The sequence below is a fragment of the Nannospalax galili genome, unplaced genomic scaffold (genome assembly GCF_000622305.1).
Source record: "Nannospalax galili isolate Female #2095 unplaced genomic scaffold, S.galili_v1.0 scaffold344, whole genome shotgun sequence".
Lineage (NCBI taxonomy): Eukaryota > Metazoa > Chordata > Mammalia > Rodentia > Spalacidae > Nannospalax > Nannospalax galili.
Genome location: NW_008352153.1, coordinates 1,346,515 through 1,373,703, shown reverse-complemented (window position 1 = coordinate 1,373,703; position 27,189 = coordinate 1,346,515). Strand labels below are relative to the sequence as shown.

Genomic DNA, 27,189 nt, shown 5'->3' with positions numbered 1-27,189 from the left:
CACACACACACACACACACACACACACACACACACACAAAGGTCTCTGGTTACTTACTGGAGTGATTTTTGTCGCCATCTTCCTCACACCAGCACCCTGCCTGTCTAGCCGCCAAGTATGCAGCATACAGCCAGCAGCTGTTTCCTACAAGCCCGGGCTGTGTCTTAACCAGTCACATGCCCCTCCTGATAAACACGGTACAGTGCCAAGAGGTCAGAAACTGAAGATCATTACTCTCCTCCCTGGCAGACCTTTTCCTAAGCCCTGGTTTGACTCGGCCACTTCATTAGTATGCAGTCAAGTGCATTCCGTCATTTGTTTTCTTTGAGTGACAAAAGCCCAACAGCTGATAAGTCACACCAGAGGGCAGGTCACTCCAAGTAGAAAGTTAATAGTATTTGTGTGGGGGCAGGAGGCTGACACTCACCAGCTCTCCCATCTCAGTTGGGTTTTCACTGGGGTTCCTCCCCAGCAGGTGCAAGTTTCTTTGTCGGTCAGGTGCCCCTGGAACACAACAATCTGCTGGGTTTCGTTTTCTCAGAACCCCAGGGAAGAGCCACACAGGTAAGGAAGGCAAACAGTAACCATCTAAGAACTGGGTTTAGGTTTTGTTTCTTGTTTTTTTCCAAAGGCCAGAGCTGCTGCAACCAGAGATACTCAGGGACAAGGAGGGAAGAGGTGAAGGTAGATGGTCCCTTGCAGCTTTGTCTAAAGAGCCAGTGATTTCAGGTGGCTTCAACCCTCACTTCCGCATAGTTATCTGTTCCATTGTGTCAACACACTGGGGCACCGCAAAGCAGCTGAGATTGTCAGCAGGAGTGGCTGGAAACAGGGCTTATCACTGTGCACAGGCACTTTGAAGATGTGCAGCTGCCAGCTTTGGTGTGCTGGGAAGCTGGACCAGCCTGCGGTTTCCATGGTGCTCACAAAGATGGGTAGCTATCCTGCCCACTGTGTTGGAGTCAAGCTTCTCATCTGAGCTCATTTTCCCATCTAGCTTTTACCATCCTTCTCTCTGAAGATGGAGCATCTGTCCTGAGAAGGTGTCTGACCTTGAGCATCTCACTTCTTGGACTACTAAGGTGACTCTTCCCAAAACAGTTCCTGAACTGGCCTTTCAGGGAAGAGCTGAGATCTGACAGAGTCAGCTTATTTGGAAGAGAGAACATCCAAAAATAGATGGTTAAATCCCCCAAGGGATTTCTGAAACATAATTAGCCTGTTAAACTGTCAGTCTTGATTTTTAACAAGTATAATCTGACTCAGTATAGGAGCACGGGAGGGCAGTCTTCCATATTGAGCTTCATCTCATAATTATTTGTGGTGGAAATAAAACAAGAAGTTTCTCTCCATATAAAAGATGGTATTGGGGGCCTGGAGAGATGGCTCAGCAGTTAAGAGCACTGTCTTCTCTTGCAGAGGACCTGGGTTCAGATCCCAGCACCCACATGGTGGCTAACAACCATCTGTAACTCCACTTCCAGGGGATCTGATGCTCTCTTCTGACCTCCGTGGGCATTACATGACACAGATGCAGTCACATGCATGCAGGAAATATACACATAAGAATAATAAAGAAGAAAAATTTTTAAAGATGGTGTTTTGTAGTAGAAGAGGCGGGAGGAGCGGGTGGAGGAAGAGGAGCAGGAAGAGGACAGAGGCTCAGTCTTGACTACCTTCTAGAGTCTAATTTGTTACAGACTGGTGAAAGCCCAATGTGTGCATGGAAAACATTCTGCAAACATTAAAATCACTGAGAATTTAATGTTAGCAATAGAAATAAATTCCAGGTTATCAAAATCCAGTGCCATGAAACACATCACCTCCAGAGGCTTTTTCACTCCTGTGTTGAGGGTTCAGTCTTCGATCACAAACTGAAAAGGAAGCCTGCTGATTATTTGAAATACTCTTTAGATTTATTTATACTCCATATTTACAGTAACAGAAATCTCTGAGATCTGATGACAATTGTCAGTCACTTCATTTACAACTGACTGAGTTAATGATTCTGACAATTCATTATGTGCCATATAGCAAAGAAAGAGACCTCTGCAAAGTATTTGGTGACAAGGAGAGAAGCCACTTTAGAGATTCTTTGCCAGTTTTATATACAGGAAGGGCAGACCCTGATTGTACTTATGAGGCAAACTGCCAAGAGAAACATCAGATCTTGGCTCCTTCTACTCTGGGTCCAGGAATGTGACAGAAGGTTCTGGTAATGGCATCTTCTTCCAACCTTGAAAGGAAAAGAGAACACGTTCCCAACCAGCCTGCCTACAGGGGTCCCATCATTTCCTTCAACTCTAGAAGCTGTCCTCCTCCTGGCTGGCCTGGCCTGTTCTCTAACACATCTCATGCATTCTAGCTGGCAACCTCTAAAAACCTATTTATTACCTCAGTTGACCTTTTATACTTTATCTACAAATGAAACCTCCCAGGGGCCATGGTGGTGTCTTAAGCAACTTTGTGTTTCCAAAAATTATGACAACCCTGACAGGTACTATTTGCCACCAATTCCCCCTTTTGTTCGTTCTGCTTCTTTCTTTCTTTTTTTCTTTCTCTTTCTTTCTTCCTCCTCCTCCTCCCATTCAGGCCACAAATGGCCAAAGTGTAGAGAATATTTTAGTTTTATATATATATGAATGTTTTGCCTGCATGTATGTAAGTGCAGTAGTGTAGTACAATGCCCGCAGAAGCCAGAAGAGGGAGTCAAATTTCTTGGAACTGGAGTTACAGTTGGTTGTTAGCTTCCATGTAGGTGCTAAGAACCAAACCAAGGTCCGCTGCAAGAGCAGTCAGTGCTCTTAACTGCTGAACCAATTCTTCAGCCCTTTTCTGCTGTTTTGAGACAAGGTCTCATGTAGCCCAGGCTTACCTCAAATTCACTATATAGCCAAAGCTGGCCTTGAATTCCTGGTCTTCCTGCTGTCTACCTCCCCAGAGCTTAGATTACAGGAATATACCACCATACCCAGCACGTGTTTTGGACTTCTATTTTTTTAATATTTTATTTATTATTTTTATTTTATGTGTATGAGTGTTATGCCAGCATCTAGGTAAGTGCACCCGTATCTTGCAATGCCCGCAGAGGACAGAAGAGGCTGACAGATCCCCTGGAACTGGAGTTATGGACAGTTGTTAGCTGCCATGTGGGTGCTGGGGTTCAAACCTGGGTTTTCTGTAAGAACAGTGTTCTTAACCACTGAGCCATCTCTCCAGCCCCTTGGACTTCTATTAAATTTAGGTCCTCATGTGTCTATGTCCATATAACTTGTGTTAACTGCACAGGAACTTTATAACATATTCCTTGTATATCCTGTAGTGCCTAATATATTGTCTGACCTGAGAGACATGTGGCTGAAATAAGGCTCAATGAATAATTGGGTAGTTTAACAGGAGGATCTCAATATCTTGTTTAAAAAAAAAAAAAAAAGATATAAGTTCGGGCTGGCAAGATGGCTCAGTGGGTAAAGGAACCTGCCACCAAGCCTGATGACCTGAATTCAATTCCTGGGACCCACACGGTGAAAGTAGCAAAATGACTCCTGCAAGTTGTCCTGTGACTTTTACATCTGCAGAGGCATGTGCACATCCATACACACACACACACACACACACACACACACACACCACTAAATAAATAAATAAATAAATGTAAAAAAAGAGTAAAAATGGGGCTGGAGAGATGGTTCAGTGGTTAAGAGCACTGGTTGTTCTTGCAGAAGACCCGGGTTCAATTCCCAGCACCCACATGGCAGCTAACAACTGTCTGGAACAGTTGTCCAAGGGGATCTGACAGCCTCTTCTGACCTCCATGGGCATTGCATGACACGAGTGCACTGTCCTACATGCAGGCAATACACATATACACATAAAATAAAATTTAAAAAATTTTTAAAAAGAGTAAAGATATGTTAACAAAACTTGAGTTTATATTAGGCCACCAAAAATATCTCAATCATTTCCTTTCCAAAAGAAAGGAAATTTGGCCATAGTCTATGAGTTGTAATATAACTATAAATTACTTTCAAAAGCATGGGGGAAAAGAACCAAGATCTTATTAAAACTTTATTGTTTTGGGGGGCTGGAGAGATGGCTCAGCAGTTAAGAACACTGTTCTTGCAGAAGACCCAGGTTCGAATCCCAGCACCCACATGGCAGATAACAACTGTCCTAACTCCAGTTTCAGGGGATCTGACAACCTCTTCTGTCCTCCACAGGCATTGCGTGACATGGGTGCACTTACCTACATATGGGCAATACACACATACACTTAAAAATAAAAAATAAATAATTTTTTAATTTAAAAAAAGTATCATTCAAGAAAAATCAAAAAGGTAGCTGGAGTGCTCCTACGTTGCCAATAATGAGATTTTCAAGTATGAACTACTCTAGGACACAGTTATAACAGTAATGGAGGCAAATTAATCAAAGACGTTAAAGTGCAATATTCATAGAAATACATAGTAGTTATGAGGAAGTTGTTTAAGGAAAGCTTTAGTCCACATTATTAGCATAATTAAATTATTTCTGAGTTGTAAGCCATAGACAGTTTTCAGGCTACATAAAATGTTCAAATAGATTAGAGTAACAGACATCTAATATAATACCCTTGATTTAAAACAAATAAAGTATACTAAAAAGAAACCACAAACTAAACTTATGAATAAACAAAGTTTACCCTAAAGATATAAAAGTGTCAGGCTGGCAAGATGGTTCAGTGGGTAAAGGTCCTTACTACCAAGCCTGACAACCTGAGCTCAATCCCCAGAACCCACCTAGTGGAAGGAAAGACCAGTTTCCACAAGCTGTCCTATGACCTCTGTACAGGCACAGTGACATGTGTGCATGCACAAACATATGGATTAATAAAAGGGAAATAAATAAGTAACAAATATAGAAAGTATCTCAACATTGCAGAATTAATTCTCATAAGGAGACCAATAGAGAAATGTGTGGTTATCACAAGCGATAACCTTGAGAAGTCATTTTCTAAAATCTAGTACCTATTTTTAAATAATTGAATGGAACTAGGAGAGTTCTTAACGTGATAAAGATTACCTCTCTCAAAATAAACATGAGCATTATACTTAACAATGAAATATTAGTGGTATTAGCATTAAAATCAGAAAAGGAGGCTGGTCATTGTCGTTACCACCATTTGGGGCTACTCATGACAGTGAGTCATCCCAACAAGACAAGAAAAGGGACTTCAGAAAGAATTAGGAGCCAGTAAGAGACAGATCCACTCATCCTGTAGATATTATAACAATTTATTCAGCTGAGTCAACTGGATAATAATGATGATGATTGCTGTTGTTGTTGTTGTCATTATCACTGAGATGCAGTCTTACTATCTAGTCCAGTCTGGTCTAGAACTCACTGTTGCAGTCCAAGCTAGGCTAGCCTTGAACTTCTGAAAGCCTCCTAGTTTAGCTTCCTGAGTGCTGAGATTACAAATGTGTACCACTATGCCCAGCTCTAGAATCAACTTTAAAAACTTTTAAATAGTTGAATTCAGTGAGGGGAACAGTTATGAAATAAAAACACAAAATTGGTAGTTTTTTTTTCATATAACAGCCAAGAACTATTAGAAAACATAATGGAAAAACTTATTCATAACAGTAACCACAACAAAATGTGTAGGAACAATACAAAATGTGTAGCCTACATGGAAAATTTATAAAACTTTACTGAGAAAGTAAAAGCATATGATTTGTCTGGAATAAACAACTTGGTGCTCTCCCGAAATTATATATGTGTGTGTATGATCAATTTTGGCACCGTATACAGTCACACATATAATATATACCCCATATACACTCAAAATTTGGTTAGAATATCAAAGGGAATTTCTAAGCAGATAAAAAATGAGATTCTGAAGTTTATTTAAGAAAATGAAAAATGAGGGCAGGGTGCTGGAGAGATGGCTCCGTGGTTAAGAGCACTGGATGCTCTTGCAGAGGACCTGAGTTGGGTTCCCAGCACCTACATGGCAGCTAACAACTGTCTGTAATTCTATTCCAGGTGATCAGACACCTTTTTCTGGCCTCCGTGGGCACTGTACAACATGGATACACTTACATAGATGCAGCCAAACACTCCTACACATAAAAAAATAAATAAAATAAAAAATGATAAAATTTTTAAAATAAAATAAAAACAGGGACAATATGATGGCTCGGTGGGTAAGGGTGCTTGCTGCCAAGCATGATGACTTGAATTTGATTCCTGGAACCCACATGGCAGAAGGAGAAAACCAACTCCTGCAAATTATCCTCTGGCCGTCACACACATACCATGGCATGCAGGCACCCAAACACACACACATACTGAAAATAAATAATTTCTTTAATTAAAAAGAAAAAAGTTTAAGAGAGTAAAAACTGAGAATAACAGAGGAATTTTAAGAAAAGAACAGAGTCAAATGTAAAAATAAAACCACACAAAAACTTGAAGAAAATGGTTGCTTTTATAATCCTAAGTTATTTTAGACCTTAAATCCTTTTATCATGAAAATATTCTAATCATGATCACAAAAGCACAAATCATAAGCACCTGTTGCTCTTCCAAGGACCCAAGATCAATTCCCAATAACCACATCAGGCAGGTCACAACTGCCTGTAACTCCAGTCCCTGGGGGATCCAACACCTTTGACCTCCTTGGGCACCTGCACTCACATGTATGTGTGTACATGTACACACACAGAGACACACACATTACAAATAATTAAAAATAAAAATTAAATATTAAAAACATTTAAATGGTAAGATCAAGTTGCTGTATACAAACTATTACCATAGCCAAAATTAAATCACAAATGACAAAATGAGATTAAAAAAGGGAAACATACAGATAAAAGGTAAATAGCCTTAATATATAAATAGTATTTATGGAAGAGGACATCAATAAATAGTTCACAAGGAAAGAAATATAAATCACCAATATATACATGAAAACATTGATTCCAAAAAGTCCAAATTAAGTAACAATAGGTTACTATTTGTTATTTGTAAACTTGATGAAGATAAAAAAAAGATCATTTCTAGTGTTGGCAAGAGGTTTAGAAAACAACTTCACTAGTCTGCTGTCAGGAACATAAGTAGTATAACATGTGAGAAAGATACTTTGTAATCTGAAGTAAAAGCTCTTTAAAATGTGAGTTCCCTTTCATTCTTCAGTTCCTGTTCTAAAAATATATTCCAAGGAAAGACTGTGGATTGCATAAGCATGTGGCTGTTGTTAGAGCATGGTTTGTACTAGTGCAAATATAAACGAAGTGCTCAAAGCTCAATCAATAAATTATAACCTTCCATAGGACACAGCACTATGCAATCACGGCAAAATAATGTCATTCAATTTTATTATTAACATGGAAAAATATTCAGTGTAGAATAAGTGAAAACTTGCAGAAGTTTCTTCAGAACAATCTCATTTTTCCAAGAAAATATATGTGGCCATATGAAAAAGCCTAAACCATGAGATATCAAAAATTTTAGACAGCAGTCATCTTTGGGTGTTAAGTTCACTTAGTTCACTCTTCTGTTTAATGAATCATTTTCTGCAATTTCTGTGATAAATATGTATTAATCGTTCATTTTTTTTTTACTAAGATATTTTAGAAATAAGATAGGTGAAATTAGGGCCTGGGCTGGAGCTCAGTTGGTAGAATGCTGGTCTGGCATAATAAAACCCTAGGTTTGATCCCCAGCACCACATAAAAAGGATGTGGTAGTGAATAACTGCAATGCCCGCACTCAGAAGGTTGTAGCAGGAGAATCAAAAGTTCATGGCTATCGTCAGCTGCATAGAGAGTTCAAGGCTAGTCTGAGATATGTGAGATGGATCTCAAAAAGTAAGATAATGGGCTGGAGAGATGACTCAGTGATTAAGAGCACTGGCTACTTGCAGAAGACCTGGGTCAGATTCCCAGCACCAGTGTGGTGGCTAATGACCATCTATAACTCTAGTTTCAGAGGATCCAATGCCCTCTTCTGAACTCCATAGGCATTGCATGACCCAAGTGCACTTCCATACACGCAGGCAAAATACTCGTACACATAAAATAAAAATTAATTTATTTATTTATCAATTAACTAATTAATTAATTTTTAAAACAAACGAACTCAAGAAGAAAAACAACCTAGAAAGAAATTTAAGTACCTTTGGCATTTACACACAAAGGGAAAGCCACTGACAAGAAACAGGACTAAGAAAAAAGGACCAAGAGCTAAAATCCCTCAGTGTTCAGTAGCAAAGCCGAACACTTCCTAGTTCTCCCACTTGTGAATCCTAGCAAAATATTTGACAGCAAATTACTGAAAGTGGTGGAACCAGTAGGTTCTACAGATAGGGGAAGAGGAGGGAACAGTGGTCCTGCCTGAGCACAAGGGATTGTGTTTCTCTGAGGCCTTCTCTTGGGCTTTGTGCCTATGCAAGGTGCTTCCTAAGTAGAAATGGCCCCACCCACTCCCCACACAGGACCAGAAAGCACCCCTCATTCCTGATGGGGGCTCCTTCCTGAAGCAGCCAAGGTCTGCCTGCCTTGTGCCAATTTCTCTCTCTCTCTCTCTCTCTCTCTCTCTCTCTCTCTCTCTCTCTCTGCCAATTTCTCTCTCTCTCTCTCTCTCTCTCTCTCTCTCTCTCTCTCTCTCTCTGTGTGTGTGTGTGTGTGTCTTCTCTCTCTGTCTCTTCTCTCTCCTCCCTCTCTCTCCCTCCATCTCTATCTCTCTTTTCTCTCCCTCCCTCCCTCCCTCCCTCCCTTCTCTTCTCTCTCTTCTCTCTTCCTTCCTTCTTCTCTCTCCCTCCCTCTCCTCTCTCCCTCTCTTCTCTCTCTCCCTCCCTCTCTGTACTGGATAGCTTTAGTGTCAACTTGACACCTAGGTTGAGGGAGCCTCAATTGGGGAATTGCCTCCATTGGACTGGCCTGTGGCCTTGTCTGAAGGGCATCTTCTTGATTGTTGAGTGGTGTGGGAGGGCCCAGACCACTGTGGGTGGTGCCACCCTGGGTAGGTGGGCCTGTGTGGCTTAAGAAAGCAGGCCGAGCAGGGGCCAGGGGAGCAAGCTAGTAGGCAGCATTCCTCTATGGCCTGTGCTTCAGCTCCTGCCTCCAGGCTCCTGCCCTGAGTTCCTACCTTGGGCTCCCTGATGAACTGTGACCTGGGAGATGTAAGCTAAATAAACCCTTTCCTCCCCAAGTTGGTATTGGTCAGAGTGTTTGGTCACAGCAATGGAGAAACAAATTAGGACATTCTCTCTTTTCTCCTCCCTCTCTCTCTTGCTCTCCCTCCCTCCCTCTTCTCTTTTCTTCTCTCTCTTCTCTCTTCTCCCCCTCTCCCTCCCTCCCTAGGCTCTGTTCTCCCCCCCACACACACACATAGACTTTTTGGATGCCTTGTCTGTTTCTCTCTTAGTTTCACATTCAAGTATCCTAGGGAAATCTTCTCTGCTCCTCCTCTTCCTCTCCTTTCTTCTCTTTGAACTTCGTGAAATCAAAACAAGTGCCTGATTATGCTCAGCTGATCCTGAGTTGTGCTAGCTCAGTCCTGCGCCAAAAAATATGTTTTTCCTAAATGATCAAAATTGAGTTTTTAAGTTCTACTGCCCTTGCCCAAAGCAAGCTAGTGTCAATAAATGAACAAATCCAGTGGCAATGTTCAGTGCAGTGCTGATCATCAAAGTGTGACAAAAATCTCTGCCCTCAAGTTCATCATTTCCCTGGAAGCAAAGAGCAGGATACAGAGAGCTACATATTAATAGCAATAACAACTTATTTCTATGTAGTACCTCATGTTAACACATCAATAATGTATAACTAGTAATTTGCAAAATACTTATCTAATAGCAGTGCTCTCTGGAGAGGCTATTATCACCCCCAGGTGACTTTTACTGAAGTTAACTGGCCTGCCCACAATTAGTAAGCAGCCTGGAGGATGGGGGTGGGTGGTAAGCCCAGGTTGTCACTCTGACTCCAAATGCTACATCACGCCCACCCCCGGTGATTTAGTAGCTATAGAAGTTTCCTTAGCAGTCATAGAAGATTGTTGGTCTTCTTCTAATTAAGCCTACTTATAACCAGGCATGGCAGTCTATACGAAATTGTATTTCATTTGGGAGTCTAATTATTGGCATTACAACAGTAGCTTGTTATATTATCAAAGGCAAACATGATATAGAGTCAGTGACAGAGTTAACTGGCTGTGCAGTAGGTGGGTAAAAGTATATTATAACATTCTTTCTATGAATAAATACATTCTATGGAATAAAAACATTTTGAGTTCCAAACAGCCCATTATGTGTGTATCTTTGAAACATAATCCACAAATAAATTGGAAACAGGCTGGATAACTACAGAAAGAATGAGGGTAACAGCCTCATCCCGTGGAGGTCTCTGTGCCCAGCTTCTACTGCCCCTGTCTTCAGTGATCTTGGAGAAACTCCCAGATTTGCAGACAAACCAGTCCCGATTAGAAATAGACTTCTTCTTTCCGTTCTCTGTCCTCCTCTTTTCTTCCTTCTTGCAAATTCTCCTTTACTTTTTAAAAACAGGTTACTCTAACTATAATTGCATTTTTATTTTTTAGTTTTTTAAAAAATATTTTATTTATTATTTTTATTTTATGTATATGAGTATATTGCCTGCATGTGTGTAAGTGTACCCATGTTGTGCAGTGCCCACTGAGGACAGAAGAGGGTGCCAGATCCCCTGGAACTGGAGTTACAGACAGTTGTTAGCTGTCACGTGGGTGCTGGGAACTAAACCCGGGTCCTCTGTGAGAGCAGCCAGTGCTCTTAATCACTTAGCTACCTCTCCAGCCCCTGTAATTTTTAATTCAGTTTGTTTAAATTTGCTTTATGGCAGTATTTATGCTTTTAAAAGTTCCCCTTTCTCTAGTTGGCTCCTTAAACTAGGCTGAAGAATTCAGTAAACTATGAGAAGGAAAATTAAGTACTCATGCCATAACTACCTGTTCAGCATCATTATTTACACAGTAGCTTTTCCCTCTAATAATTTCATTTCAAAACCCTTACTGGACAGCAATGTCCATTAATCTCTGAGGATCTCACACTATAAATCATAGACTACTGGCTCAGATGACCTAAGCTTAGATCTGTCCTTAAAATGCCACTGCTGTGTCCAGGATTCTTTTAGTTCTCAGGAAGAACTGCTGATATATCTTTTTTAAATCCCCAAACTGCCTCTGCACATTTCTCTGAGAACCATTTTGTATTCTCTGAGACTAATGAAGGGCAATTCCCAGGTTTATGAGTTCCTCTCTCATCAAGCATCAACAGAGTTGAATTTCAAAGCAGAAAATGCAAATCTTATTCGGAGATTAACAAGACAAAGATAAATATTAAAATGTATTTTTCTCACAATGTGTTATAGTTAAGTTCAGGAGGTGGGAACAAAGCTCAGATCTCCTCAGGTTCAAAGTGCAGCTAGAAACTCAAATCCTCTTGCTCTCATATGTGAGCGCTAGACTTCCTCTGCCTCATTCTTCTCCATTTTCCCATTATGGCGTTACCCTCGGTGGACACAGGTCTCTCCGAGTCCACCAAGCTGCCATGGGTTCACACCACAGCCTCCTGGCCTCGGTTGGAAGATGATGCTATGTGTACATTTTCTAAATGAAGTGATAAGAGTAGATGAATGGACAGATGGATGGTGGATAGCTGGGTGGATGGATGTTTACATCAGGATCATGATTATAAAACATCTGCATTATTCTAATACCAAATATATCTGCTCAAAATTGTGCATAATTCCAAACAATGTCAATGCTTCGGTTAATCACTTTAGTTTTTCACTTTAAGTACCAGATTATCCAAACCCAGATAGCTAACTACAAGTCCTATTTTCCAGACTTAGTGTCAAATTCAAGTTTTAATTCAACCACTCACAATCCCCAGACTTTATGTGTGTGAGGGGTGGACGTTTTACCTCATTTCCACATCCTTTTCTAAAGCATCACTTCCTTCATCATAGGCTTCACCGAATAGTACCATGATTAATTTGCATTATATTTGCTCAACCTTTGGGCAGTGGTCTCTTGGTGCATGGAAAACCTTTGGATAAGATACTCTTGTTAGGACGGGAGAGATGGCTCCGAGGTTAAGAGCACTGGCCGCTCTTGCAGAGGACCCGGGTTCAATTCCCAGCACTCACATGGTGGTTCGATGCCCTCTTCTGACCTCCACAGGCATTGCAGGCATTGCACAACAGGTGCACCTACCTACATGCAAGCAATACATTCATAAACATAAAGTTAAAATAATAAGTAAATACTTTTTTAAAAAGATGCTCTTGTCATAGACTTCTGAGAGACCATAAAGGCAGCAGCCAGCTGAGTAGGAGCTGCTAAGAAAGGAAGAACTAACAGTACTACAAGAGGATGTTCTTTTTTTAATTAATTTTTTTTTATTTTACATGTATGAGTGTATTGGCTGTATGTATATAAGTGCACCCTTGTCATGCAGTGTCCATGGAGTACAGAAGAGGGTGTCAGATTTCCTGGAACTGGAGTTACGGATGGTTGTTAGCCGCCATGTGGGTTTTGGGAACCGAACCTAGGTTCTCTGCAAAAACAGCCAGTGCTCTTACCCACTGAACCATCTCTCCAGCCCCTGCAAAGAATTTTCCTACTTGAAGACACTTTCAGCAGCTCTTAAAAAGTGGTAGGGAAATAATCTTTTTGCCTAACTGTTTAGTTAAAACCAGAGTGTTCTAGGGTTCACCTTTGAGAAGCAAGGAGGTCACTTGTGCCAGAGTAAAGCATGTCACGTTGAGGGCTCAGAACTGTGTCCTTCATATAGCCTATAGAAGGTAAAACAGTAAAAGCTAAATAAAGTTTCTCAGCTAAGAGAAATGAGTCCATGGTAAGAAGACACCAAAACAGAAGAGCCTGGGCAACTCCAGCTGAAAAATGCCAGCCCAAACTGTCAAGCTTTGGTAGAATTTGAATGCCTCTAAGTTCCCTTTAGACCTATATTTTAGTGACAAGAATACAGGCTTTATATCACATTGTAGAACTGTTAGTTTCTTATCTTACACAATAAGAAAAGCAGCACACACACACACATACACACACACACACACACACACACACACATCACTCTATTTGAGCAAATCCTAAGATACTCTCTAGAAGTTCAAGGCAGCATCTATAAGATGACTATCATCCCCCCTTAGAAGAAACTCAAGCTTGTACAAAATCTTTACTGTTTATCCAGCCAGCTGGGAGAGGGGAGACTAGGCCTGTCTTTTCATCTCTATGGGAGGATAGAGTCCCAACTGTGACCACGGCCAGCTAGCAGACACAGCTGGCCAAATATCACTGACACCCACCAACCTCCTCACTCTACTCTCCATGCCCTCACTTTCCCTTTAACACACCTGGTTACTTCTGTACAAATCAAAGTTGAGTTCAATTCATGTTGGGTTTTTGCCTTGCCACAGTTATTACTGATTAAAATCTGTCCTTGCCCCTTTAACTTATGTCTGATTTGACTGTTCTTTTTCTTAAGCTGAACTAATAGCAATACAAAGGTCATAGGCTTAAAAGGTCTGAGAAATGTTAACTCTGAGGATCAAGATTACAATATGAGAATCACCAAGACTTCATACATTTCAGAATTAGAGCCTACCAGGTATACCTAGCCAATAACTTAAGTTGAAGGCACCTGCTTATTTTTCAAGAAGAATAATGTTTCTTCAGAGATCTTAAGCTTAAACTAAATTGTGTCAAAGTTAAAATTTGAAGTCTGTTTACCCCTGCTATTTTCTTTTTAAATTTTTTGTTTGGTTTTTGGAGACAGGGTTATGTGTATAGACCAGGCTAGCCTCAAATGCATAATCCCCTTGCCTCAGCCTCTCAAGTGCTAAGATTACAGGTGTGTGCCACCATACCTGCTGTCCCTTATTTTAGTACTTGTTATTTGCACATACCAAAATTTCTATGAACTCTAAGATCATTTAGTCATGGAATCAATTGTTGATTGGCTAAAAACCCAGTTTTTATGAGGCACTATAAACTAATAAACTGTGAAGAACAAAAAATACTTAGGTTGGATGAAAGCATTTTTCTGCACATTCACAGCATGCCCCGGTGCTAGTGATGAGGTCAGGCCCCTGTCTGTGTGTGTGTGTGTATGTATCTGTGTGTCTGTGTGTCTGTGCGTCTGTGTGACTGGCTGGGACTGTGGCCTTGGAACTGAAGACCCAGTGCCTCACATGACACCTGAAACAGGAATAGGCTCCACATATCACCATAGGGCTGAGGACTACCAATATCTATAGTCACACTCTTCTAACCATCTACTTTCATTTGGGAGATTGGAGTGAGACCTCAGAATGCTTAGTCTATATGCTATTAGTGTACACATTCCACATTGTTATCAACTGCCATGACTGCACCAGCCCACACATTCTGAGTTGTAAACAACTGCATACCGGGTTCCTGGTTTTTAGAAAAAAATACATTGTATTTATTATAATTTAAGGAAAATTTGTTCACAATTACCAACGCATTCTTTGTTTTTAGAAAAGCACTCATTTAACGATTATGAGACATTGTCTGAGCCCCTGGTGCATTAAAAATGATGCTCAACCAAGCAAAATTCAAGTCATACTATTTATGAACACATTTATTAAATAAAATAAACACAAGTCCAATTTTAGACCCAACTTACTGGCCCAGATGATCTGTGTCCTTTCCTTCCAAACAAAAGTGAGCAAGCAAGTCCCAGCCGCCTGTGACAGCTGTTTCAGAACATCCCAAGTGCTCTAAAGTGACTGCCTATAAATAGACCCTCAGCTCACAGTAGTATCCTCAACTGAAAGGCCAGGTGAGAATATATCTGCTTGAAATATGTTCCCTGAGTTCTATTACACAAGCTTCTAATTATTTAAAATTCCCAGTAACCTTGCTGACAATTCCACCACAAATACCTTTTTTTGTTAATCATTTTCTAACCAAGTAAGAGAGATAGTATGGTGAGTTGGAAATACTGCACAGCACAAACAGGAGATGGGATTCTCATTCCCTACTCAGTCACAGACTGAAGCCTTTGAAGATAAAATCCCTCATCTGCAACAGGGAAATGGAAATAACCCGATTCAAAGGGTGGCTGCATAGGTTTCCTGCTTAGAGCTACTTTGGGAGATTAGCCCGTAAAAGCAGCCAGGAAGTGAACAGAGACACATGTAAGACAAGCTCAATATAGTATATGTTATACTGAAAAAGAAACAACCTAAAGATCGGGGGTGGAGCCAGGAATGGTGGTTCATGCCTGCAATTCCAAAACTCAGGAGACTGTGGCAGAAGCCTGTGTGTTTAGGGTCAATCTGGATTACATACTGAGTTCCACATCAGCCTGAGCTATAGTAAGGTACTATCTTAAAAAAAAAAAAAAAAAAGACAAGATCAAAATATACATTGCGATCAAAGTAATCACAATGCATATTCAATGAATTATGTACATACAGTCATGAAAAAGATGCAAACGAGCATATATCCACTCTTAAGGAACAAAAGAGGGCCAGGTATGGTGTTGTACGCCTTTAATCCCAGCATTCAGGAGGCAGAGGCAGGTGATCTCTGTAAGATGGAGGCCAGGCTGGTCTACACAGCAAATTCCAGGTTAGCTGGGGCTACAGAGGACTCTGTCTTAAAAAAAAAAAAAAAAAAAGAAAGAAAGAAAGAAAAAGAAGAAAGAAAAGAGATTCTAAATCTAAATCTTTCCTTTTGTATATGATCAATTTTATACTTACTGTTATTAATGTATGTGTATGTGTGTCTGTGTGTGTGCGTGTGTGTGTGTGTGTGTGTGTGTGTGTGTGTGGACAGCCATGCCATGGTGCAAGTATGGAGGTCAGAGGACACCTTTGAGGAGTCAGCTCTCTCCTTCTACCTTTATATGGGTTCTGGGATTCAAACACAGATCTTCAGACTTCTGTTGCAAGTACCTTTATCTGTTGAGCCATCTCATCAGCCCTATAACTAAAATATAAGTACAATACAAAATAAAAACTGCTATTGTTCTGTTAAGTGTCCCCCATGTCAATGTGTTAAAGGCTCTGGGTGCTAATGGGAGGTGATAAGATCTTTTACAGGCTTGAGGAGGTACTTAGTGGGAGCTCTTTGGGCTCAGGTGGTAGGGGGGTTGCACTTGGAAGGGATGGTAGGACCTCAGCTCCTCTGCTGGTCTCACTTCCTGGATATTAGGCTTTCAGAAGTCTTTAAATTTACAGGAAACTAGCAGGCCTTTATAACATACAACTGGTCATATTTTTGTGTGAACTAGATTAATTTGGTTTAGAAGTACATTTATTACTTTCATTATTATGGAGGCAGTTTCATAGGTATATGCCTATATCAAGAAATTAAATTGGGGGGCTAAGAGATGACTCAGCAGTTAAGAGCACTGGTTGCTCTTCTAGAGGACCCTAGTTTGATTCCCAGCACCCACATGGCAGCTAACAATCATCTGTAACTCCAGTTCCAGGGGATTCAACACTCTCTTCTGAACTCTTCGGACATTGCACAAGGGTGCACTTACATACATGCAGGCAATACTCTCGTACACATAAAATAAAAGCAACAAATAAAATGTTAAAAAAGAAATCACATTTTAGTTTAAGTGTGTGCAATTTATTATGCAACTTACTATATGTCAATTATACTTTTAAACAAATATTTTCAGGTGTTCAGTGGTAATAACATTAAAGAAAGGAGAATGAAATCAGATTTAAAGATTTCAAAGGTCTTAGTTATGCAGAAGGCTGAAAGGTTTTGTTTTTGTTGGAAACAAGGTTCCAGGGTACAGCTCAAACTGGCTTTGAAGGAATTTACTATGTAGCTGAGGCTAGCCTCAAACTCTCTGTCCTCTTGCCTCAACCTCCCAAATGATAAGATTACAGGTTTTGTCACCACTCCTGGCTTAGATTAAATATATTAATATTAAACTTTGTTAAATCAAGTATGTGTTTAAATTATAACCACTAAAACAAAAGAAACAGTCTAACTTTTACAGCACAAGTAGGGGGCGGAGGAATGGACTACAGAGAACTTTAAGAAATCAAAAGAAGGCAGATGAGAGAGACATGGTGAAAACAAGTGGTAATAGAAAGTAAAGTAACATAATGCTTTAATGGACCTAGTACTGGTTGTCTAAATTTACCATTAAAATGTAAACACTACCATTAAGTAACAAACAAAAACATGAATCTGAAATCAGTTCAGACCCATAGGTGTAAGAGGACCAGATAGGTACCTCAACACAACTGCTTGAAACTGCTTTTTCCAAAGCCTTGAAACTAATCGAAAGCAAGTTCTTTATGCCAAAATTAACAAAAGAAACTGACTGATTCAGTGGAAAGAGGAAAGAGTAGGAGAAAGAGAGGGCTTCGACATTTTATAAGCTCAGCCCAATGATAAAGGAAACACATGTGGAATTGCCTCACAGGTGCTCAGAAAAGTATGCAACACTTCCTACGTGCACTGGACATTGGGGCCAGGTAAGGCAATGTCTAGCAGCCCCTCTTCTCCTTAGAACTTCTGAAGGTCAAGTATTTTCCTGCATAGTGGAACTAGAACTCCTCAAAGAAATCTGTACTAAATTTAACCAGGCCAGGTGGTACAGTTCATCTGTTCCTTCATAGGATGTGCAAAACTGGATAGATAGTTCTAATCAGTCTTATCAGGAAAACAGATGGAAAATTATTTCCAGAAGTTAATCCTTTAGTCTGATTCCAAAAGGAGGGAGGCCACTCCTCTGGCCTGTCTGTTTGGCATCACTTTCTTAGCCTCCATGGATTTTACACATGTTGGAGCTAAAGTGCAGGAAATTATAGGGGAGACGCTAAGAAACAAGGAATGCTGCTGCAGTTCATCGCCTGAGCACAGCGCCTTCTCCAAATGTCCTTTCACTCTCCCAATTTTCTAGGACGTTGTGATCCTGTCTGAATTGCTCGGGTGCTAAAATAGAAAACTGCAAAGGGCAAGGAAGCAAAAGACAAGACTTCTCTTCCCATCTCTGCCTTTGACCTCAAGAGTGAGGAGCAGTAAGTCCACCACACTGTTGCAGTGGATCCACCTTAACAATAAATCAACAAAATGAGAATGACAATGTATGTCTCATGAACTTTTTTAAAAGAAAGGAAAAAGAGGGCTGGAGAGATAGCTCAGCAGTTAAAAGCACTGGCTGCTCTTGCAGAGGACCCAGGTTCAATTCCCAGCATCCACATGGTGGCTAACAACCACCCATAATTCCAGTTTCAGAAGATTCGACGCCCTCTTCTAACCTATCCTCAATGAGCTACTTTGGCTCATTTTCCCATTCTGTGTCCTGTATTTAAAACTATTCCTCTTCCTGTACAAGTTCCACTTTCCTTGATTACACACTTATCACAAACAGAAAAGCATGGATCATCCAACTTGATATCAAAGTGTCAGAGGGTAAGTTTCTATGCTCTGGAATGTAATGTGGGGCTGGAGAGATGGCTCAGTAGTTTTGAGCACTGGCTGCTCTTGCAGAGGACCTGTGTTCTAATCTCAGCACCCATATGGCAGCTAACAACCATCCATAACTCCAGTTCCAGGGGATCTGACACCCTCTTCTGTCCTCTGTGGGCACTGCATGACATGGGTGCACTTATAAATACATGCAGGCAATACACTCATACACATAAAATAAAAATAATCAACTTTTGTAGACATATGGTTGTGTTTATAAAAATCATAATTTTTTTTTTTTTTGGTCTTTTTGAGACAGGGTCTCCCTGTAGCCCCAGCTGTCCTGGATTCACTATGGAGACCAGGCTGGCCTCAAACTCACAGAGATCTGCCTACCTCTGCCTCCTGAGTGCTGGGATTAAAGGTGCCCACCACCACGCCCAGCTAAAAATCATAAATTTTTACCATAAAAAATCAAATGTGTAGAAAAGCACCAAGAAGAAAACCATGATACTCAACTCACAACTTTCTGAATCTTATGTTGGTGACTATGAGCAATAGCCTGCAGATGACTGTCAGCTAGCCTCACAGATGCTGTGTAGTAGTCTGTGTGACCAATAGGACACGTGAAAAGTGCTAGTCCAATTTCTGAGCTAGAGAAATGGGTCAGCAGTTAAGAGCACTGACTGCTCTTGCAGAGGATCTGGGTTCAGTTCCTAGCACTGACATGGTGGCTAACAATCATCCATAACTCTAGTTCCAGAGGCTCCAATGTCGTCTTCTGGCCTCCCTGGGCATTGCAAGCACTTACATGCAGGCAGAACACTCATACACATAGAATAAAAACATATAAATTTAAAGGCTTTAATACTTTTTTATTTTTATTTTATGTGTATGAGTGTATTGCCTACATGTGTGTAAGTGCATCTGTGTCATACAATGTCCACAGAGGTCAGAAAAGGGCCTTGGATCCCCCAGAACTGGAGTTACAGATGGTTGTTAGCTACCATGTGAGTGTTCAGAATTGAATCTGGGTCCTCTGCAAGAGCATCTCTTAACCACTGAGCCACCCTTCCAGCCCCTAAAATTTTTTTTAAATGATAGTCCAACTTCCAAAGTAAAAAAAAAGAACTGCCTCATTCTGAAAGAAGTCAGACGTCGTGCCAGGAAGATTTGCATCTGTCATATTTCTTTCAATAAGTTTTCTTTACCTATTCATTCTGTGAATACCATAGTATATATTTGTGTTGACAGACAGCTTCTAAAATCTTGATAGCTGAAAAATGAACATCCAGACCCATGAAGCCCAAAGAACCTCAAGTAGTTAATATATAAAGATATCTCCACATTGACACAATATAACCATTACTCAAAAGTCAGAGACGAAGAGCAGATTTGGAAAAGCATAAAGAAAAAAGCAACTCATCATAAAAATAGGGAGCATTCAAAAGACAATCATCAGATTTCTCAGAAGAAATTTTGAAGGCCAGAAGACAACGGAACTATAAATACAAATTACTTAAAGAAAAAGTGTTAAAGAGAGCTCTTCAAGGTGAAATGGAAAGTTATTAACTAGTGGCATAAAAACATACGAAAGTATAACACTCATCTCCAAAAAAAGGTAAGTCAAATATGGAGGTTTCTCAAGTTATAATGGAGTCACATCCCAATAAACTCATCAGAAGTCAAAAATATTAAAAGTTAAAAATGTCTTGGGGGTGGAGAGATGGCTAAGTGGTTAAGAACACTGACTGTTCTTGCAGAAGACCTGGTTCAAATCCCAGCACCCACATGGCAGCTAACAACTGTCTGTAACTCCAGTCCCAGGGGATCCGACAGCCTCTCCTGACCTCCGCGGGCACTGCATGACACAGGTGCACTTACCTACATGCAGGCAATACATGCATACACATAAAATAAAAATAAATAAATTTTTAAAAAAAGTTGAAAAAGTGTTTAGCCAGGTATGGTGGTGCATGCCTTTAATTCCAGAACTCAGGAGACAGAGGCAGGTGGATCTCTGTGAGTTCAAGCCAGCCTGGTCTACATAGTGAGTTCCAGGCCAGCTAGGGCTACAGAGAGACCCTGTCTCAAAAAGACTAAAAGAAAAAAGAAAAGTTTATTTAATTCACCAAATCTACTGTGGACCGTAGCATAGCCACATGGCATAGTGTGAAGTGTCAGTTGTGTGTTCTCTCCTGGCTGGGAGTTGGGGTTTACTGCCATTGCCTAACATCACCACAGACTAAATGCTGTGTATCATTGGCCTGAAAAATACCAAAATCCAAAATTTGAAAAATGGTCCAAACTGAATGGATTCACATTTGCAGCATCACGAAGTTAAAAAAAAAAAAAAAAAAAAAAATAGAACCACAGTCAAACATGGGACCATCCATATTCCAATACTGTGATGGTGACACATAAGCCTTTTTAAATGTGAAATGACAACTCATATTAGTAATAACTATAGCTACATTAATTAAATTGATACACAATATAAAAAGGTGTAAATAATGACATAGTAACAAAATGTGGGAAGGAGGAGTAAAAGTAGTCTAGCAAAGTTGTTTTCAATTTAAAATAGATGGTTAAAAATATCAGATGTTGGAGACTGGCAAGATAGCTCAGTGCTTAAGAGTACTGGTTGTCAGAGGACCCATGTTCGGTTCCCAGGACCCACATGGTGACTAACAACCATCCATAACTCCAGTTCCAGGCCATGTGATGCCCCCTTCTGGCATCCATGGGCATTGCACACATGTGGTATACTTACATGCAGGCAAAACACCCACATAAAATATAAGTAATAAATAAAAAAATGTTTTTTAAAAAATCAGACGTTTTAGCGAGGTATGGTGGCACACACCTTTAATCCCAGCACTTGGGAGGCAGAGGCAGGTGGATCTCTGTGAGAATGAGACCAGCCTGGTCTACATAGAAAATTCCAGGCCAGCTGGGGCTACAGAGAGACTATGTCTCAAAAAGACAAAATAATAATAATAATAATAATAATAATCAGATGTTTTATGTAAGCTGTGTGGTAACTACAAAGCAAGACTGTAGAATACTTACAAAAGATAAAAAGGAATCAAAGCATATCGCTACAAAAAATAAAATAAAATCACAAAGGAAGTTAGCAAACAAGGAAAGATGGAACAAAAGAATGATAGAACAGGAGAGAACAGGCTGGGGAATGGCTCAGTGGGTGAGTGCTCACTGCACAAGCATGGTCTGAGTTTGAATCTCTAGCACCCATATAAATCACCAGTGTGATTCTAGAGCCCCACAGCTACAGGAGAGGGTAGGCGTCTTCCAAGGATTTGCTGGTCAGCCAGTCTAGCCAATCAGCAAGCTCCAGATTCACTGAGAGACTTGGTCTCAAAAAATAAAGAGGAGAGTGATAGAGGAAGATATTGGACATCAACCTCTTACCTCCACATGCTCATATACTGACAAGCACATCCATGCAGTCATCTTCATACACATACCACGCACATACACATAAAAGCAGAAAACAATTAACAAAAGTTACAATACTGAGTCCTTACCTACCAATAGTTACTTTCTAAGTAGATGGATTAAATCAAAACACATAAATGACTGAATGAATAAAAGCCAAAGACCCAACCACATGTTGTTTACAAGAATCTCATGTCAGCTTTACACATAATTTGAAAGAGATGAAAGAACAGAGGTAGTTATATTTACATCAAATAAAAGTGATGTTGATTCATGAACTGTGAAACAAGACAAAATAAATCATTATATGATAAAGAAACCAACTCATGAAAAGACTACAATAATTATGAATATGCATGTGTCTACCATTGAAGCACTTAGCTACATGATCCAAGTGTGAACAGGGACGACGGTAGAAGCAGGCAATGTAATAATAGCAGGAAACTCTGATGTCCTGTCTTCAGCACTGGAGAGAAAACCAGTAAGGAAATGATAGACTTGAACAACACCGTAGGCCAAGTGAACTTAATAACGCAGAGAACATTCCATCCAACAACAATAGAAAATACCTTCTTTTTACGTGCACATGGAACAGTCTCCAGGATAGGCCACATTAGGCCACAAAATAAACTTTAATACATTTAAAAGAACTGAAGCCATGTCAAGTAATTTTTTTCTAAACACAATATCTTGAAGCAAGAAATCTATAAGTGGCGGTAGGGTGACACAGACCTCTAATTCCAATATGTGGGCAACAGAAATAGAACTGAAACTCTGAAGCTAGCCTGGATTACATACAGAGTTCTAGGCCAGCTTGAGCTACATACAGAGACCCTGTCTATAAGTAAGGAAATAAATAAGTAGAAAACTAAAAAATTGTGGAAATATAAATAGCATATTGTTGAACAATCATCAATGAGCCAAAGACGAAATCCAAAGTAAAAATTTTTAAATAGCTTAAAATGGTCAAAAATGGTAACATACTAAAACTTATGAGTTGCAGCAAAAAATAGACCTAAGAAAGAAGTTTATAGTAACAAATGCGTTTATTGAGGAAAAATAAGGAGCTCAACTTAATAGCCTAACCTTATACCTCAGAGAACCAGCAAAAGCAAAGAAAGCCCAAAGTCAGCAGAAGAAAGGAAATAATACATATCAGAACAGAACTAAACAAAACGGGGAGTCAAAAAATAATAGAAAAGATCAATACAAGAATTTGTTGTTTATTGAAAGATGAACAGATTTGACAAATTTTTAGCTAGTGTCCTCAAAAGAGACAAAGATTAATAAAATTATCAATGAAAGAAGAGGCCTTACAACTGGTACCACAGAGATACAAAGGATCATAAAAAGCTGCCGTGAATATGTATACACCATATGCCAGGTACCCTGGAAGAGTCAGATAAGCTCCAGGAAACACACAACCATCAAGACCGAAGCACAAAGGCATAAAGTGTCCCTTCCACTCATGTGCACCCTATTTCTCTTATCAACCTTCCATCCTTGGCTTTTACTTCTTTAAGTCTGAGGCATTGCTTTCTCAGACATCTACTTGAATTTTTTGTAAATTACAATTATTCATTTATTTTTTATTTATTTAGGTGTGTGCATGTGTGCAGGCATCCTGGCCTGCATGGAGGTCAGAGAACTTGCGGGAATCAGTTCTCTCCTTCCACCATGTTAATTCTAGGGATGGAACTCAAGTCATCAGACTTGACAGCAAGTGTCTTTACCTGCTGAACCTTCTCACTGGTCCCTCAGCATCTAATTTAAGGCAAATACATTTTGTCATGTAGAAATGATGTGTCTTGTGCAGTCATGTAGAAAAAGATCATGTTTGGGGAAGATATAACTTTGTAAGTGTTTATGATGTGTGATAAATACAAAAGGCTATTTGAAAATTGGTATGCCTATTATAAATTTCAAAAGATAGGAAAGATACCTTATTATTAGCTCTTTCTGTATAACAAATCATTCTCAAATTAACTGGCTTTGAAAAGCAGTAATTATCTATTCCACCCATGATTTCTGTGGGTCAAGAATTCAGAAGTTCAGACTTAAAGAGTGGTTGAGATGGCTCAGCAGTTAAGAACACTGACTGTTCTTGCAGAAGACCCAGATTCGAATCCCAGCACCCACATGGCAGCTTAACAACTGTCAGTAACTCCAGTTCCAGGGGATCCGACAGTCTCTTTTGTCCTCTGCAGGCATTGCACGACATGGGTACACTTACCTATATTCAGACAATATGTGCATATATATAAAGTAAAAAGAATAAATTTTTTTTTTTAAAAAAAGAGTGGTTTCACAGGAGGTAGTGGTCAGATGTTACTTGGGGTCAGTGTGATCTGAAAATCTACTGAGAAGTCATTATATGATCATTTATCCATTCCTTGCTGGGGAGATGCGTCAGTTGGTAAGGGGTTTGCCTTGCAAGCATGACAAAGACCTGATTTCCATGCCCAGAACTCACAGAAGAATGCCAAGCTCTGTGGCACACTCGAAATCCCAGCACTAGGGAAATGGAGACAGGAGGATCCCTGGGAATTGTTGGCTATCCAGCTTAGCCTAATTAGTGAGCTGTAACCCAATGGGAGACCCTGTCTCAAAGGAGGTGAATGCTGTTCCTAAGCATGACACCCAAGGTTGTCCTCTGTTCTCCACACACATGCGCACACACAGGCACACGCACACACACACACACACACACACACACACACACATTAAAAATTAAGTTAGCCAGGCATGGTGGTTCATGCCTTTAATCTCAGCACTCTGGAGGCAGAGGCAGGTGGACCTCTGTGAGGTTAAGGCCATGGCAAGTTTCAGGTCAGCCAGGGCTACATAGAGGGACCCTGTCTCAAAAACAAAACAAACAAAAATTTAAGTTAAATTAATCTCACAAGAGATGTATCAATTTCTGCAAGAGACAAACTAAGGAGCTGGTACATGTCTTCCTAGTCCTTGGCATGGTGAGGTAAAGAAAGCTTGGAAGAAAGGACAGGAGAGGAGGGGAGGGGTGGAGAGAGAAGGGAAGGGAAGGAGTGGGGCTGGGAGGGGAGGGAGAAGAGGTCATCAGGTTCCAGCATGTGGCCTCAGCCCCTGATCTGCTGCTGGTTTCTAGAGGGAAGGCCTTGTCCCTCTGTCACTTCTTGTACTTCCATGAGACACAGCTTTTCTTATAACAATTACTTTGGCTGTATTTCTGCTTCTTGCAATCTGGTTAAGACTACAGGCAGTTTGCGCCCATCCCCAAAGTGTTCTCTTGGGGCTTTGGGAAGCTAAATGTGTGGAAAGGGGGGTGCCTGGGGGAAGCCAGCTGTGGAATTACTGGGAGAATCCAGGAGTGAGGTAAGAAGAAATAAGAACATGAGTCGTGCTGGGAACAGGTACGAGACACAGGAAGAATGACCAACTGGGTTAGCAGCAGGTGAATGAGCACCTGGGTTAGCAGCTGTGGCCCCAGCTGGATGAATCAGGTTGCCACTTCAAGAAGTAACATGGATGGTAAGAACACAGGAAGAGAATGGGATTCTTATCTCAGACACACTAAGCTTGAGATGATGAGGAGGACATGGACTCAGATTCTTTCAAAGCTATTTAAGCAAATTCAGGGTTATTTACATATTGATGCCAACAAGTGATCCTGGGAAGGAAGACTTAGAAATGGGAAATAATGATAATGTGAGGAGAAGGAAAATTATTCTAAAAATTGGAAGAAGACAAGGAGATGGCTCAAGCAGGTAAAAGCCCTCGCTGCACAGGCCTGACAACCTGAGTTCAACTGGAAAAAAAACCAGATGTGGTGGCACACATCTGTAACCTTGGCACTCCTCCAGCAAGGTGGGAGACAGAGACAGGAGAATCAACTGAAAACTCATAGATTGCAGGGCACCCAGAGACCCTGCCTCAAAGCAAAATGGAAGGCAAGAATTATCTCCCCCCAAAGCTGTTTTCTTTCTGACCTCCACACTGACACGCACTCACACACTAACATGTACACACAGACAATTAATTAATTAATAATAAAGGCTTAATATCAGAAGAAAACAAGGGGTAAAAGCTAAAAATCATTGGTCATGTTATCATTTAGAAAGTTTATTTTTACATTTTATTCATTTTTATTCTGTGTGCCATGAGTGTTTTGTTTGCGTGTGTGTGCGAACTCATGTCATACGATGCTCATGGAAACCAGAAGAGGGCATTGGATCCCCTGAAGCTGGAGTTATGAATGGTTGTTAGCCACCATGTGGGTGCTGGGACCCGAACTCAGGTCTTGTGCAAGTGCAGCCGGTGCTCTTAACCACTGAGCCATCTCTCCAGCTCCTTAGAAAGTTTCTGACAGAGATCAGAATTTATAACTTTGAAATGTAAAGGAGAAAGAGGCATGCATGATGGTGGTCGATGACAGACCACACACAGAGGATTCCAGCAGGGAACTCAGAGGAGTCACCAGGGGACCAGGGGCAGCAGATTCCAGCATGTTGGTGGCTTTTTTTTTTTTTTTTTGGTCTTTTTGAGACAGGGTCTCCCTGTACCCCACCTGGCCTGGAACTCACTGTGTAGAGCTGGCTGGTCTTGAACTCACAGAGATCTGCCTGCCTCTGCTGGGACTAAAGGCGTGTGCCACCACATCTGGCTGGTGGTCTTTTTTATAATAAAGAAGAAATGCGAATATTTGACAAAAAAAAACTCCTGAATAAGAGACAAATAAACAGAGAGGAGGCACTGAAAAACGACGATTAATGACAGAAAGGGTAGGGGATAGCTTTAGCTGGCAAACTCAAAGGAGCAATCAGGGCAGGAGGGCCTCTCTGCACATCAGGCAACATAGCCACCACCCTGTGCCAGCAGGATCTCCCAGTATCAAAGAAACAGCCCAGCTCCCAGGCAAAAGCAATTATAGGAAGATGTTCAGTGTTCTCCTGACTTCTGTCCCAACCTACTTGTAGGGTCCCTGAATTCACTTGCAGTTTTGTGAAACTGAACACTGGCACAGTTCACTCAACCCAAATTTCTTGACCTTAAGTGAAGATCAGTTAACACCTGGCTTTCTCACCCTTTTCCTCACTTCCTAGTAGTTATAAAACCACAGTGGTTGGAGCTGGAGAGATGGCTCCGTGGTTAAGAACACTGGTTGTTTTTGCAGAAGACCTGGATGCAAATCCCAAGACCCACATGGTGGCTAACAACCATCTGTACTTCCAGTTCTGGGGATCGGACACCGTCTTCTGTCCTCCACTGGCACTGTATGACATGGGTGCACTTACACAC

At 40.6% G+C, this 27,189-nt stretch overlaps 1 protein-coding gene across 3 annotated transcripts in view; it reads right to left on the bottom strand.

Moving 5' to 3' along the window:
• Positions 1–27,189, bottom strand: part of Rasgrp3 (RAS guanyl releasing protein 3) — a 129,830-nt gene that overhangs the window by 93,473 nt on the left and 9,168 nt on the right. Inside the window, exon 1 of one of the 3 annotated variants that reach the window (XM_008849051.2) lies at positions 58–116. The exons of the other annotated variants lie outside the window; for them this stretch is intronic. The gene's annotated coding sequence lies outside the window, so the exon portion shown is untranslated. Of the gene's footprint in view, positions 1–57; positions 117–27,189 lie in introns of those variants that run through there. 3 annotated transcript variants of the gene reach the window in all.